Source organism: Dendrobates tinctorius, unplaced genomic scaffold (genome assembly GCF_039654945.1).
Source record: "Dendrobates tinctorius isolate UK_male_01 unplaced genomic scaffold, ASM3965494v1 ptg000034l, whole genome shotgun sequence".
Lineage (NCBI taxonomy): Eukaryota > Metazoa > Chordata > Amphibia > Anura > Dendrobatidae > Dendrobates > Dendrobates tinctorius.
Genome location: NW_027361702.1, coordinates 19,891,980 through 19,907,558, shown reverse-complemented (window position 1 = coordinate 19,907,558; position 15,579 = coordinate 19,891,980).

Genomic DNA, 15,579 nt, shown 5'->3' with positions numbered 1-15,579 from the left:
GGTTGTCATCGTCCTGGATAAGGGAAGTTTATGAATGGGGTCAGGGGGGTTTACAGGGTGGATGTAGCAGAGCTGTGCATGTGCGAGGTGTACGGAGCTGAGCCGCGTGTGTGTACGAGGTGTACGGAGTGGAGCCGCGTGCGTGTACGAGGTGTACGGAGCGGAGCCGCGTGTGTGTACGAGGTGTATGGAGTGGAGCCGCGTGTGTGTATGAGGTGTACGGAGCGGAGCTGCAATTCTGTAAGAGGCATATGGAACGGAGGTGCATGTCTGTACGAGGTGTTTGGAGCGGAGCCGCGTGTCTGTACGAGGTGTACGGAGCGGAGCCACGTGTCTGTACGAGGTATACGGAGCGGAGCCGCATGTCTGTACGAGGTGTACGGAGCAGAGCCATGTGTCTGTAGGAAGTGTACGGAGCGGAGCCGCGTGTCTGTACGAGGTGTACGGAGCGGAGACGCGTGTCTCTACGAGGTGTACGGAATGGAGCCGCGTGTGTGTACGAGGTGTACGGAGTGGAGCCGCGTGCGTGTACGAGGTGTACGGAGCGGAGCCGCGTGTGTGTACGAGGTGTATGGAGTGGAGCCGCGTGTGTGTATGAGGTGTACGGAGCGGAGCTGCAATTCTGTAAGAGGCGTATGGAACGGAGGTGCGTGTCTGTACGAGGTGTATGGAGCGGAGCCGCGTATCTGTACGAGGTGTACGGAGCGGAGCCGCGTGTCTGTACGAGGTGTACGGAGCGGATCCGCGTGTCTGTACAAGGTGTACGGAACAGAGCAACATGTCTGTACGACGTGTACGGAGCGGAGCCGCGTGTCTGTACGAGGTGTACAGAGCGGAGCCGCATGACTGTGCGAGGTGTATGGAGCGGAGCCGCGAGTGTGTGAGGTGTACGGAGTGGAGCCGCGAGTGTGTGAGGTGTACAGAGCAGAGCTGTGTGTGTGTGAGGTGTACGGAGCGGAGCCGAGTATCTGTACGAGGTGTACAGAAAGGAGCCACGAGTGTGTGAGGTGTACGGAGCGGAGCTGTGTGTACGGGGTGTATGGAGCGGAGCCGTGTGTGTGTACGAGGTGTGCGGAGCAGAGCCGCACGTGTATGAGGTGCACGGAGCAAAGCTGCACGTGTACGAGGTGTACGGAGCGGAGCCGTGTGTGTGTACGAGGTGTACGGAGCAGAGCCGTGTGTGTATGAGGTGTACGGAGCGGAGCCACAAGAGTGTGAGGTGTACGGAGCAGAGCTGTGTGTACGAGGTGTATGGAGCGGAGCCGTGTGTGTGTACGAGGTGTGCGGAGTAGAGCCGCACGTGTATGAGGTACACGGAGCAAAGCCGCACGTGTACGAGGTGTACAAAGCTGTGTGTGTGTACGGAGCGGAGCCGTGTGTATGGAGCGGAGCAGCGCGTGTGCGAGGTGTATGGAGCAGAGTAGCGCCTGTGCGAGGTGTACAGAGCGGAGCAGCGCATGTGCGAGGTGTACAGAGAGGAGCCGCACGTGTACAAGGTGTACGGAGCAGAGTCGCACGTGTGTGTATGGAGCGGAGCCGCATATGTATGGTGTGGAGCCGCGTGTGTGCGAGGTATATGGAGCGGAACTGCGTGTGTACAAGGTGTATGGAGCAAAGCCGCATGTGTACAAGGTTTACAGAGTGGAGCCATTTGTGTACAAGATTTACAGAGCGTGGCCACGTGTGTACAAGGTGTACGGAGCAGACTCGCATGTGTACGAGGTTTACGGAGTGGATCCATGTGTGTACTGAGTGGAGCCATGTGTGTGCGAGGTGTACAGAACGGAGCTGTGTGTGTACAAGGCATAAAAAGCGGAACCTTGTGTGCATGATGTATGAGGAGCCATACGTGTACAAGGTGTATGGTGGGAAGCATTCATACCTCCCAGCGGGACAGTCCCGATTTTGAGAGAGATTCTGCCCCACTGCCCCGGCTGAAAGCTTACTTTTCCCGCGGACACAGGAGTACACGGCAGAGCCCCGAGGAGCACTTTAAAATTCGCATGTGATGTTCCACCGGAAGTGACGTGCTAGAAGCTGACCGGAAATTAGGTAATTTCGGGAGGAGATTGTGACGGAACCATGGAGGCACTTCACGGAATGCTTCAGATCCATCACTGTGTCCTCCTCCGACAGCGCGGACAGCAGGATTGCCTTGGACTTGGGGATGCCGGCCATGTGAGTGGATCATGATATGTCCTGCATCGGGAGGCTCAGGTGGGCACTACAGTGGGAGCCGGGCTGCTATAGTATCTTTATAGAATCTTTCTTTCTCTCTCTGTTTCTTTATCTCTCTAATCTTTCTTTTTTTCTTTCACTCTCTGTTTCTTTCTTTCTTTCTTTCTTTCTCTGTTCTTTCTTTCTTTCCCCTCTTTCTTTCTTTCTCTCTCTCTTCTTTCTTTCCCTTCTTTCTTTCTCTCTCTGTTCTTTCTTTCTTTCTCTCTCTGTTTTCTTTTTTCTTTCTGTTCTTTCTTCCTTTTCCTCAGTACCAGTCAGTGTGCCCACAGTGCCAGTAGAATAAGAGGGGTAGGAAACTAGGTGGCACTGGTCACATTGAGCCTCTCATACTTTTTACTGGTGTATAAACATATGCCCTGAGCACCCCCATAAAGAGGGCCAACCCCAGACAAAAGGGTACAAACAAATCACTATTACTATCAGTCCAAGTGGACAATTATATACGTAAAGTTAATGATGTCCCTGTGCCAAGCAGTGCGGAGGATCAGAATACACTGAGGAGACCAGAGCAGCGGGGTTTGGGGAGAAGAATTATATGGGGCCCATTATACTGTATGCAGTAATATATGGTGCCCATTATACTGTATGCAGTAATATATGGTGCCCATTATGCTGTACGAAGTAATATATGGTGCTCATTATGCTGTATGAAGTAATATATGGTGCCCATTATGCTGTATGAAGTAATATATGGGGCCCATTATACTGTATGGAGCATTATATGGGGCCCATAATATGTATGCAGTAATATATGGGGCACATAATACTGTATGGAGCATTATGTGGGGATAGGGGATGACTTTCTGTTTGTTCTGTTTGTTGTGGATCTGACCGCTGGGACCCCCATGATTCTGGGAAACGTAGCTTTGAAGAGCACCATGTAAATGGAGCTGTGGTCAATCATATGCACTGTGCTGCCATTCACATGTGGCTCTTCAAATAACTCCTTTAAGAGAGTGATGAGGGAACGACAAAGTATAGCAAAAATTCACTGATCGGGGTGAGGAGTGTTATAGTTTGTGGGCTGGTGGGATTTGTGTGGCAGGGCTGCTTTTTTGTCCAAGTCCGGCCCTGTGCCAGGCCTACTATTGCCATTAATGACCCTTGTTCTGGATACTTCTGTGTTGTTCTTGTATGTGCGTGCGATGGCGCTGACATCCTTGTGTTTGGACACCTTTTTTTTCTATTTATCTAAATCAAAATGTCCACTATTGTACTCAGTTCTACAGGAAAGATATGAAAATTTACTTTGTGTGCAGGGGGGGAGGCGTTATTTTGCTGTTCGCCTCAGGCAGCAGAGAGGCTAGGTTCACCCCTGGTTACAGCATACACTAAAACCACAATACAAAGTTCACATTTCACATGACACTAGTGTTAATATTTACATTACACAATTGTTGTCTTCAGGGACAAAACAGTGCAATACAGTCGACACCCTTACAGCTGGACCTCATTTAGCTTTTCCCGGTCTTAGACATGGACCTTCTATCCTGTCCTGGATATCGCCTTCTATGAGATTCTTCAGATGGTCACATGCAGCACAAGACTGGCTGAACTCAACTGGAATTAATGGTGTTAACATGACCTATATGTACTCTCCCCTGTCTACGTTGATGTCAGCAGTGGCAATGACTTCATGCATCCTTTTAAACCAGCTATCTCAAACTTGTCTGGGTATATGGGCTGCACATAAAAAAATTATTAATTTGAAAGGACGCATTATTTGCAGATGAGATAACATTTGTAGTGATAAAGTATGATTTTTCTATGCATCTTTTTGATCCTGTTTTGAACATTTTTTGGATTGACGTTATGTTGTTTTTCTTAAATGGCATTCATTTTGTGGGTTAAGGTTCAGTTTTATGGCTTGGGCCATCATTGATGTGGCAAAAACAAATGTGCACTTTTTAATTTTCCTTGATTCATGCATAAAACTGCATTTTAATGCCAAAATATTTTTTCCAACTTTATTTTATTTTATTTTTTTTACATTCTTACTTTTTTTTTATTATTTGTACCCCAACTGGCCTTATACAGTAATTTTGTCTGACAATTAGTATCAAATAATAATTTTGACCAACATCTTATAGTAATGTCCCCATGCTGGTCCTCATTTTGTAATATCCCCCATCTTGTAGTAATGATCTCATCCTGGTACCCATCTTGCAGTAACGAACCCATGCAGGTCGCCATCTTGCAATATTGACACCATCCAGGTCAACATCATGTATTAATGTCCCTCATCTTGTAGTAATCTCCCCAATTCTGGTCACCTACTTGTAATAATGTCCCCATCCTGGTCACCGTCTTTTAATCATGACCTCATTCTGCTCCCCATATTACAATAATGACCCCATCCTGGTCCCCATCTTTTAATAATGTCCCCCATCTTGTAGTAATGTCCCCCATCCTAGTCCTCATTTTGCAGCAATAAACCCATCCTGGTCCCCACCTTGCAGTAATCACCCCATCATGGTCCACATGTCGATCTTCACATACACTTAAAAAAGTAATTAAAAATTTTTCTCACCTGACTTCGCTCTCTCATCGAACAGTGTTCTCTTCTCAATAGCCAGGGCAGTGATTGCCTGTGACGTCATACTCTGCTCGTGCCAAGATGCCGTCAGCTTCAAGCTTCTGATTTGCTGATGTCTGGTATTGGTATTGCGACGCAGAGAGTTGGTCTCTGTCCTGCTATATATTTCAGTTGAAAAAGCAACTGATTAGACTTTTTGCCTAATCTCTTGCTACTATTGGTGGCCTTCCCTTTCCCAGGATGTTAAAGACTTTGTGGCATCTTGCCCTTCCTGCGCCCAGAACAAGATACCCAGACAACCACCCTCCGGGCTATTGCTCCCGTACCTTCGGCTCCATGGCAGCACATAGCCATGGATTTCATTACTGATCTGCCTCGTTCTTCCAGTTGTACTGTGGTCCTAGTGGTTGTAGACCGATTCTCGAAGATGGCCCACTTCATTCCTCTTCCCGGACTACCCTCTGCTCCTGACTTGGCGAAGATCTTCATTTCCCGTATCTTCAGAATTCACGGCTTCCCTCTGCATATTGTGTCAGACAGAGGGGTCCAATTCACCTCCCGATTCTGGAGAGCTCTATGCGGACTCATGAAAGTGTCATTGGATTTCTCTTCCGCCTATCACCCCCAAACCAATGGGCAGGTGGAATGTACCAACTAGATCCTTACATCCTATCTCCGGCACTTTTCAAATGCTCATCAGAATGACTGGGTCAGTCTACTTCCTTGAGCTGAGTTCACCTACAATAACCACTCCAGTGAATCGTCCATCAAGTCTCCTTTATTCATCGTCTTTGGACAGCATCCCAGTGTGCCTCTACTGGTACTTCCTGTCTCGGGGTACCTGCTGCTGATTATCTGTCTGTGGAGTTCTCCAGGGTATGGCAGGAGACCAAAACCACTCTTGAGAAAGCACAGGACAGAATGAAACTACACGCTCCCTGGTGACAAGGTGTGGCTTTCCTCCAAATACATCTGCCTTAAGGTACCATCTTACAAACTGGGTCCCCATTACATTGGTCCTTTTGAGGTCCTCAGGCGTATTAATGATGTTGCATACAAACTGAAGTTACCCCCTTCACTCCGTATTCTTAATTCCTTCCATGTCTCACTCCTTAAACCTGTGGTACTTAACCAGTTTCACCCTTCTCCAGGCCACACAGCCCAGCCTGTTGGCATGGGGGATGAGTTTGAGGTGAATGACATTTTGGCCATGAAGAAGGTAAGAGGGAGAACCATATTCTTGATTGATTGGAAGGGTTTTGGCACTGAAGAAAGGTCATGGGAACCCAGGGAGAATATCCACGCACCCCAGATTTTGTCTAAGTTCCTCTCCAACCTTAGAAGGAGGGGGTGTAAAGGGGGGGGGTTCTGTCACACTGCCTGTCACGCCGAGCTCACCTGATGGCGGGACTTCGATCCCGACGTCACCTCTTCCGGAGCCACGGCCGCTCCGGGGGTCCCGTTGGGTGCGCACGCGCACCTCTCGTACTTAGGTTCATGTTTTCACCATGTTCTGTGTGCGCATGTGCGCTCTTCTCAGGTCTGTCTTCAGGCCTGTCCTCTCTATGGTATTGGAGGACTTGACCTGGAAGTCCTAGTGATCATGTGCTATATCAGGCTACCTCTTCCTATGGGAGGTGCCTGATTATTGTTGTGCTTCCTGGCTTGGTCTGCCTTGTCCTTGCCTGGCTGTGCACTGTATTCGGGTCCTCTGCCTTAGGCTCAGCTGTGCCTCCTGGCACACGCTCTGATCCTGTGCTCTGTCTTATGCTCCTCACTAGGTCAGCTTGCCCTGGGAGAGTTGGTGCCATGACCCAGAGGGTCCACTCCAGGAGTCGTTACAGATGCATACTCTACTGAAAAGTAGTGATGATGTTGGTGGCACCCTGGGCCTAGCAACAGCATTGTAATGCAGGTGTCCGGATGCAACGCACAGAGGCTTGAGGCAGAAATAGTCAGGGATGATAATGCTTCTATTTTTTTACAGTGATTTAAAGTAACTCTAAACAATTAGTGTAAGTAACTAAGCAGATTAACATTTAAACAAAGATGACAATAAACTTGGAAAAGCAGGACAGCTTGCACTAACGTGACTGCTCTCCAAATCATTTGAATCTTCATGGGGCCGAATGGAATAGCTGCACAGGTAAGGGATATGGTTGTTTATTATTTTTCCTTTTTTACAAGGAACATGGGCATCGGTTGATTAGGTGTAAGGTGAGTATTTTTGTTTATTATTTTGTTTTTCACAGGTGACAAAGGCTTTAATGGAAGGGGAGTGAGGTGAATATAAATGTGTTTTTTAGTTTTATTTCACATAAAAGGAGTCTGTGTTATTAATTTCATTTAAATGACTTAATTCTGACTGTGTGCTTATTTCAAAACTTACCATGGGTTAGTAATGGATAGGCATCTTATAGACGCGGCACCATTATTAAGACATGGGCTTCAGGTCAGTGGTGATAAAACAGTTGACACGAACCCCACAATATTACTCCACTCTCAGTCGCCACAGGGAAAGTGGAAAGAGCCGGGCAAAGCACAAGAATTGGCACATCTGATAGATGTTCCTTTTCTAGGATGGCTGTAGGCTGTTAGTTTTAAGTTGGGGAAACCAAAATCCAAGGCCCCTGTTCAGCCTGAAAATACCAACCCTCAGCTGTCTGCTTTAGCTTGGCTGATTGTCAAAAATGAGGGGGGCCTGACATATTTTTAAAATTATTCACTTAAATAATTTAAAAAATTTCATGTGGTGTCCTCTATTCTTGATAACCAGCCATGATAAAGCTGACAGCTGAGGATTGCAGTCCGCAGCTGTCAGTTTTGCCATGCTAGTCATCAAAATTAGAACAGACTCCACGTCATTTTTTTAATTTATTTAAAGTACTGGAGATGACTGACAAATACTTCCATCAATGGTGCCTGCTGTTGTTATCAGCGACAGCATGTGTAGGCTTATGTGAGTAGCACTCACATTAGCCAACAACTCTGTGACTGGTGGTAAACTTTTTACTCCTGATAACAGCTGCTAGCTCATGCTGTCATTTGACAGCATGGGAACTGCAGCTCTCTGACTGGCGGTAATAATCTTACCATCGAACAGAGGCAGTATTTGCCACAGTGTCATTCAAATGACAGCGTGGCAAACAATGGATGTTCGGGCCCCCCATTCATCAGAATGGGGTCCTGGTTCATGTTTGGGTACTATTCTCTGAAAAAAGGCCAAGAAAGCAAAAATTCTGCCAGAGTATGTAAACTTTTGAGCACAACAGTATGCTCTTATGTGACCTTACCAATTTTTAATTTTCTTTTGAGGGGGGAAGGAGTGTCAAATTAGGGGCAACATAATTTTTATGTTTGCTCCTGGCCACATACATAAGGCCTCAGACTGACATTTCCAATAATAATGAGAAAATAGGAAGAAAATCTGACTTAAAGTCAAGAACAACTAAGTACTCTCTGAATGTTCAATTAGTCACTCATTAGTCAATATGCAATTATTATGCCTATACTCCATGCGTTTTCTTTATAAATTGTAGTAAACAGCAGTTAGCCAATTTAGAATCTAATTAATGTAATTTCCTGCTGGATTTGTTTATTTACCTCTTGAAGTTGAAAGGTGAGGCGCCCCTATAATCAGATAATTCTGAAGATGTTTATGGAAATAGGGCTCTAATTATTAAAAGCATTGGAGAAATATGTTAGTTTAATAAGTTGTACGTTACAAGGAGAAAACATAATTATCTGGAGGTTACAAAATGTTATTTAAAATTAATTTCAGCTTTATATAAATAGTATATATATATATATATATATATATATATATATCGATAAATTGTGGAAATATTTGATTGCTGCTGCCCATGATGACCAATGATGCTCAATATACATTGTTGCTCTATTCAAATTGCTCTATTTGTATTATTTGGCATGTGACCATACTACTGTCTCTAAATGAATAAGTCATGAAAAATAAAGGTATCAAAAAGGGAAGAATTGCTAGAATTTATAATTGAATGAATGTTTCTAGAGATATTACATAGTATATTGATCTTAATTTACAAGTAAATAATTTTAATTCCGGTTTCACGTTTCTGTGAAACATGGACTGTTCTACCATAAGAAGACCCAGACTGAACCCTTGGTCTCCCAATATGAGCTAATTGAATTATATATTTGCCTATGAAGCTGTTTAAATTATGGTCACATTTTCATTTTTCAGAACATAAAGGATTTGTCTAAAAATTTGATTACCTTGTCATATATCTACTCTGTGTACTTAGAAAATAACTCATTTGGTTAGGTGAGAAATGGTTTAGGGCTAGAGATGAATTCTACTTGAATTTTACTTATTTCCACATTTGTGAAAATGCAGAGTCTTGTAATTTGTCACTTCTTCAGCCCCTCTCCTCTTCACTGTCACTCACCCATTCCTCATCACAACTGTAGATCCCTGCTGCTCAGTTGCTCACATTGATTTTCAAAGATGTTCAGGTTTGATTAGACCCAGGAGGGTCATGTCTGTTTATGACTGTGTCAGGTCCCTCTTCAAATCCTAAAGATTCGAAGCAGTGTAAGAGCTTGCAATCTTAAGATGCGATGTGGATGATAGTGAGGAGCGGATGGGTCGGAGAGTGGATCAGTTGATCAGTGAGGTGAGTATAAGTATTTTTTTTTTATTTTTATTAACATATTATGTTTATTATGCCTCTGGGTCTCTGTAGACCCCAAAGCATAGTAAGTAACATTAAATTTGCGGAGAATACCTACTCTGCGAATAAAATTTAATGGGTAAAACGTGTATAGGTAAATTTTTTGTTTAGCTTATTTCTATTAGATAAGAGAAAAACCTGAAAAAGACAAAAAGAGGAACAGGGTCTTATGTGGGTAGATGTTTTGAGAAAAAATATGCACTCTCGTGCTCATCTGATTGAGTTGTATGGACTCAACCACTGCAAAAGACTTAAGATTCTGCAAACTCAGGAGGAATTAATCAAAAGCACTGGAAACAAAATGGATTGAAATGTGCTGCTATTAAGGGATGATGAGAAGACAGGAATCTATATTTATATGGTTTATTAGTCAACTCGTTTCAAAGTTCCAAACGTTTTCATCCGGATAAAGTCACAGTGTTACCATAGTTTTGTCCTGATGAAGAGGCTTGAAACTTCTAAACGCTTTAACCATAATACCACAGAAATTGATTCTTGTCTTCTCATCATCCTTTAACAGCAGCACAGTTCAACTTATTTTGTTTCCAGTGCTTTTGCTAATCTCTATAAAGCACTTTACAAAATTTGATAAGGAGCAATTAACGGGGTGGAGAAAGATGAGGATTAAATTAAATAATTAGTCCAGATTTTATAATATATTTTTAGAGGGACAACTGTTGTTTTTGGCAAAGATCAAACAATTTTCACCTGTGAGAATTTTAGTTGAAATTAGAAATTGACGAACCAGAACAGTAAAGTTTGTGGTCTGTGAAAAACACCTAGTGTCCGTGCACGGACCCCAGACATGAACTTCTCCAAAAAGTTCTTGTTACTGTCAGGATTGGCATGCTGAACATCAGCGGTTTCCCATGCTGTCATCTGTGTAACAGCGCGAGAAACACAGGAGGCTCTGATCGGCGGTAAGTTAGTTACCGCTGGTCAGAGAGCTGCATTCCCACTCTGTCAGATGACAACATGAGCCAGCAGCTGTGAAAGGCGGTAAAACAGTCACTGTCAGTCACAGGAGTTGGCTGATGAGAGTACTACTCTCATCAGCATGCACCTACAGTCACCGATAACAGCAAGTGCAGTACCCACTGATGAGAGTATTCATCTGCCAGTGCTATAAATAAAAAAAATGACATGCTGTGTCTTTTATTTTTGAAAACCAGCACAAGCAAAACTGACAGCTGGGGGCTGCATAGCTAGTTATGAAGAATAGAGGAGTTCCCACTCCTTTTTTTAAAAAAAAATTTAAATAAATAATTACAAAAACAGAGTGGGTTAATAATAATAATAATAATCTTTATTTATATAGCGCCAACATATTCCGCAGCGCTTTACAGTTGAACAGTTTCAAACACAACAGTCATAAGTAACAACGTTAACAATACAATAATTAAAGCGAAATAAGACGACCCTGCTCGTGGGAGCTTACAATCTACAATGAGGTGGGGGAGATACAAAGCACAGGTTTGTATTTACAATAATGTATTTACAATGATGGTCCAGTCATCTTCAGGGGGTGGGGGTTAGATGGAGATAGTGAATGGGCTACACACACACAAACATAACATGACTTTGATTACTGAATGTGATAGGCCGCTCTGAACAAATGTGTTTTGAGCGAGCGCCTAAAACTATGCAAATTGTGGATGGTCCTAATATTTTGGGGTAGAGCATTCCAGAGAATTGGCGCAGCACGGGAGAAGTCTTGGAGTCGGGAGTGGGAGGTACGGATTAGGGCAGAGGTTAGTCGAAAGTCATTTGCAGAGCGCAGCGGTCGGTTAGGCCGATAGACAGAAATGAGGGAGGAGATGTAAAGGGGTGCCGCACTGTGGAGAGCTTTGTGGGTGAGAACAAGTACTTTGAATTGTACCCTGTAATGAATTGGCAGCCAGTGTAACGACTGGCGAAGAGCGGATGCGTCTGAGTAACGATTAGCCAGATGGACAACCCTGGCTGCTGCATTAAGGATAGACTGGAGAGGGGAGAGTTGAGTGAGAGGGAGGCCAATTAATAGAGCATTACAGTAGTCCAGGCGGGAGTGGATCAGGGCGACAGTGAGAGTTTTTGTTGTTTCCATGGTGAGAAAAGGGCGGATTCTAGAGATGATCTTTATGTGTAAGCGGCACGAGCGGGCAAGAGATTGTATATGGGAGGTGAAGGAGAGATCGGAGGGTTCTCCCTTTTTGACAACCAGCTTTGGTTGTGAAAAACACATTGTACATAATGTTTAAAAATTTTTTTCAAAAGACTAGAGATGCATTACGGACAAAGATTGTGTCTCCCTAGCACCCTCCAGGGGTTTCATGGTAGCTGACAAAATATGGAAAGAATTGATTCTACTTTCAGAAATAGTTTTAACTGACAATTTCCACATCAAATTGCAAGGAAAAAAATGAGTCACTATGAAAGTCTGGAATGGGTAATTATAGACATTAAACGTAATACATCAGAGGCAGAAGCATACAGAGACATTTTTTAATGCACTTCTATCCCTAAAGGCTCCCTTGAATATCCTGCCCTTTTTTAAAGGAGCCCACAGTTAAAGTGATGATACACTACAATCTGGGTATTTTTCTGGCTTTGAAGATGTATGTTTCATACATTGATAAAATGAGTAGCCTTTACTCTTGAGTCTTGATCTAAAAAAGTAAATTTCTCAACTGACCTTATAAAAAGGTCTGAATACCTCACACTGTCATCAAGCTTTACATTTACATCCTCGGGATATTGCACTAAGAAGAAGTTTAATGCCCAGTAAAGGTTTCATACATAAGAACGATTTAATTAGATATGAACTTTATCAAAAATCAGAAAAAAATCGAATAATAATCATGTTATTCATGTACATACAGTTTAAGAGGGTACAATCCAACTCTCATTACCCCCTTTCTATAACTGTCACCATGATGTTAGACCAGACCGTACACACTTAAAAAGAATTTGTCACCAGAAAAATAACCTATTGTTTAAATCATGTTTTTGTGTTAAATGTATTTTTTTTAATTTGTCTTTTTTTTCCCTTTTTTACATGCCACAATCTTTATTAAAATTAAAAAATAGAAAACTTGTAATATTCACAATGCTTACTAGAGCTTTTTTAGATTTTAACTTTCTGTTGTTTCAGGAAAAATACATAATACATACGTAGCCATAATGGTCAAATCCCAACTCTGTAGTTTGTATTGAAAAGTCAAATGAGCATGTGCTGAAAGAGGGAGAGCAGGGTCAGGTTTGATATTGGCTATTGTGATTGGTGGGTCTTGTGTTATCAGCTGTGCATAGAAGTGTAACCTGTCACTGTAATCCTGCCTCTGTTAATATGGAGTCTGCTGAAAAGTGTTCCTGAAAGGACAAGAAGTATGAGCCTAATAAAAACCAGTCGCTACTGTGAAAATTGCAAGATTACTAAATTTATTTTTTACGGAGAATCCTTCACCAGGTTTTTGCTACCTCATCGGAGAGCAGCACGGTTTATTGGCAGCGGCCCTGATTACAGTGATGCATCAGATAGTTTACTTGTTTAGAATGGAGAAACAAATGGGTCATTCTGCGCTGCCGTGGAGAAAAAATGAATGATGCCAATACTATTTCAGGTGGTTTTATTCATCAACGCATTTCAAAGTTTCTATCATGGTTTGTCCTGATTAAGAAGTTAAATACTTTGAAACATGTTGAAGAATAAAATTACCTGAAATTGGATTGTAATTCTTCATTTTTTCTCCACAGAGGCACAGAATAACCTATTTGTTTTTCGAGTTCTATGCATTTGTCTCCTCATAGGTCGGCAGCAACCTTAATCCTTGTAAGTGGTTGTCCTGCTTGCGGGCTTGCTGAGGACCGTGAGCCCACCTGAGATTGCTCCGGTATTCCGCTGAACCAGTCTGACCCTGAACAGGAGGGAACATATTTTCTCACATCTTTCATTCAATTAGGACACCAAAATGAAGGAAGCAGTAATTCATGAGTCTTTATCATTCCAAGATGTACTGCAAATTAAGAATCGCGGACTATTTTGTGGACTTCAAGTCAAACCAATTCGGGGGCATATAATCTGTAGTTCTGCATCCAAAACTACTCCTTAAAAGAGAGATCCACATATTTAGAAGGACGGTGAAGAAAAGAGCCATTTAGGTAGCCATGTTTGAAAGCTGTTAAAAAACTGTTTAGATTCCAGTATTCCCAAGAAATTTTGAGGGCATAAAATAGTATAGTCGGTGTTGGACCTCTCCAGAAGTTTAGCAAATATCATGCACAGAGCATCAGCTTTGCCATTTGTTGAACCAAGAAAATTAAAAATTATACAATTAAATCTGAAGAAAAACAAAGCCCATCATGAATGTCTTGCAAACTGCCTCTTAGCTGTATGGATAGTGTCAACATTTTTGTGGTCAGTAAGGAGAATCACAGACTGATTGGCTCTTCTCAACAGGTGTTTCCATTTGGAGAAGGCAAGTTTATTGGCTTAAAATTCTTTATTTCCAATGTCATTGTTCCTTTCTGCAGGTCACATGGTATGAAAAAGAAATGCACATAGATGAAGCTGCATCTTGTCTCCAACTAATTGAGACAAAACATCTTTCTCCACAGAGTCTGAGGCATTTACTAAAAACCTACAACTCTGCCCTTCACCACTCCAAACAAGCCTTGTTCAGCAGCATCAGACTCATCACCACTCTATTCAACAAACCTAAATGACTCTTTGAACAAACTTCTTATTCCTTCCCTCTTTCATCCAAGTGTCCAACCTCAAAGCTGATGATCTGGCCAATTATTTCAAATAAAAAATTGACAATATCCAAAAGGAAATTTTTTCCCTATCCCCTAATATCATGCATTCTCTTCCCTACTGCACTTCATCTAGCTCACATTCTGTCTTTGAACCAGTCCAGGAAGAAGAAATGAACAGACTTCTCGCATCTTCTCGCCCTACTACCTGCACCAATGATCCTATTCCCTCACATCTCCTTTTGTCCCTTTCCCTGGCTGTCACCACTCACCTACCTAAAATATTTGACCTCTCTCTCATCTGGTATCTTTCGCTCCTATTTCAAATACACCAGCAAGCAGCCATTATTTAAAAAATAATCCACCAATCATCGACCAAAACTGCACTGCTAACTTTAGACCTGTCTCTAATCTCCTCTTCATTTTTAAACTACAGGAACATCTGGTCCTCTCCTACCTAATCCGCTTTCTCTCAGATAATGATCCTTTAAAATCCAGTTCCTGCTACTGAAACTGCCCTTACGAAAGTCTCTAACAATTTACTAACAGCTAAGTCTAATTGTCACTACTCCTTGCTGACTCTCCTGGATCTCTCTGCAGCAGTCAACACTGTGGATGACCAACTCCTCCTCACTATGCTCCCTCTATCTGTCTAAAGGACATCATTCTCTATTTGCTTTCCTCCTACCTCTCTGACCGCTCCTTCACTGTATCTTTTACTGGCATCTTTTCCTCTCCTCTTCCCCTTACTGTCGGGGTTCCTCAGAGTTCAGTTCTAGGTCCTCTCTTTTTCTTATATAATGCCCCTATTGGACAAACCATCAGTATACTTGGTTTTCATTACCATCTGTAAGCGGATTATGCCCAATTCTAAACATTGTTTCTTGACATTACCCTTGCATTACTACAAAGTACAATTGACTGTCTTTCTGCTGCCTCTAACACCATATCCTCCCTTTATCTAGAACTGAATCTGTCAAAACTGTCAAAAACTGAACTCTTTGTGCTTCCCCCTCTACTAACCTTTTTTTGTCCTAATATTGCCATTTTCATGTATGGTTCTACCCTTGCTTCCCTGCAGCACACCCGGTGTCTTGAGGTCATATTTGACTCAGATCTTTCCTTCACACCCTGCATCCAATCACTCACTCGCTCATGTCACCTTTACATAAATAACATCTCTAGAATTAAACCTTTTCCTACCTTTGGCAAAAATTCTTATTGTTGCTCTTATTCATTCTCGGCTGGACAATTGCTACTCACTACTTCCTTTTACTAAACTCTCCCCTTTCCAATCCGTGATGAATGCAGCATCTAGGATAATATTCCTGTCCAACAACTACACTAACACGTCTACCC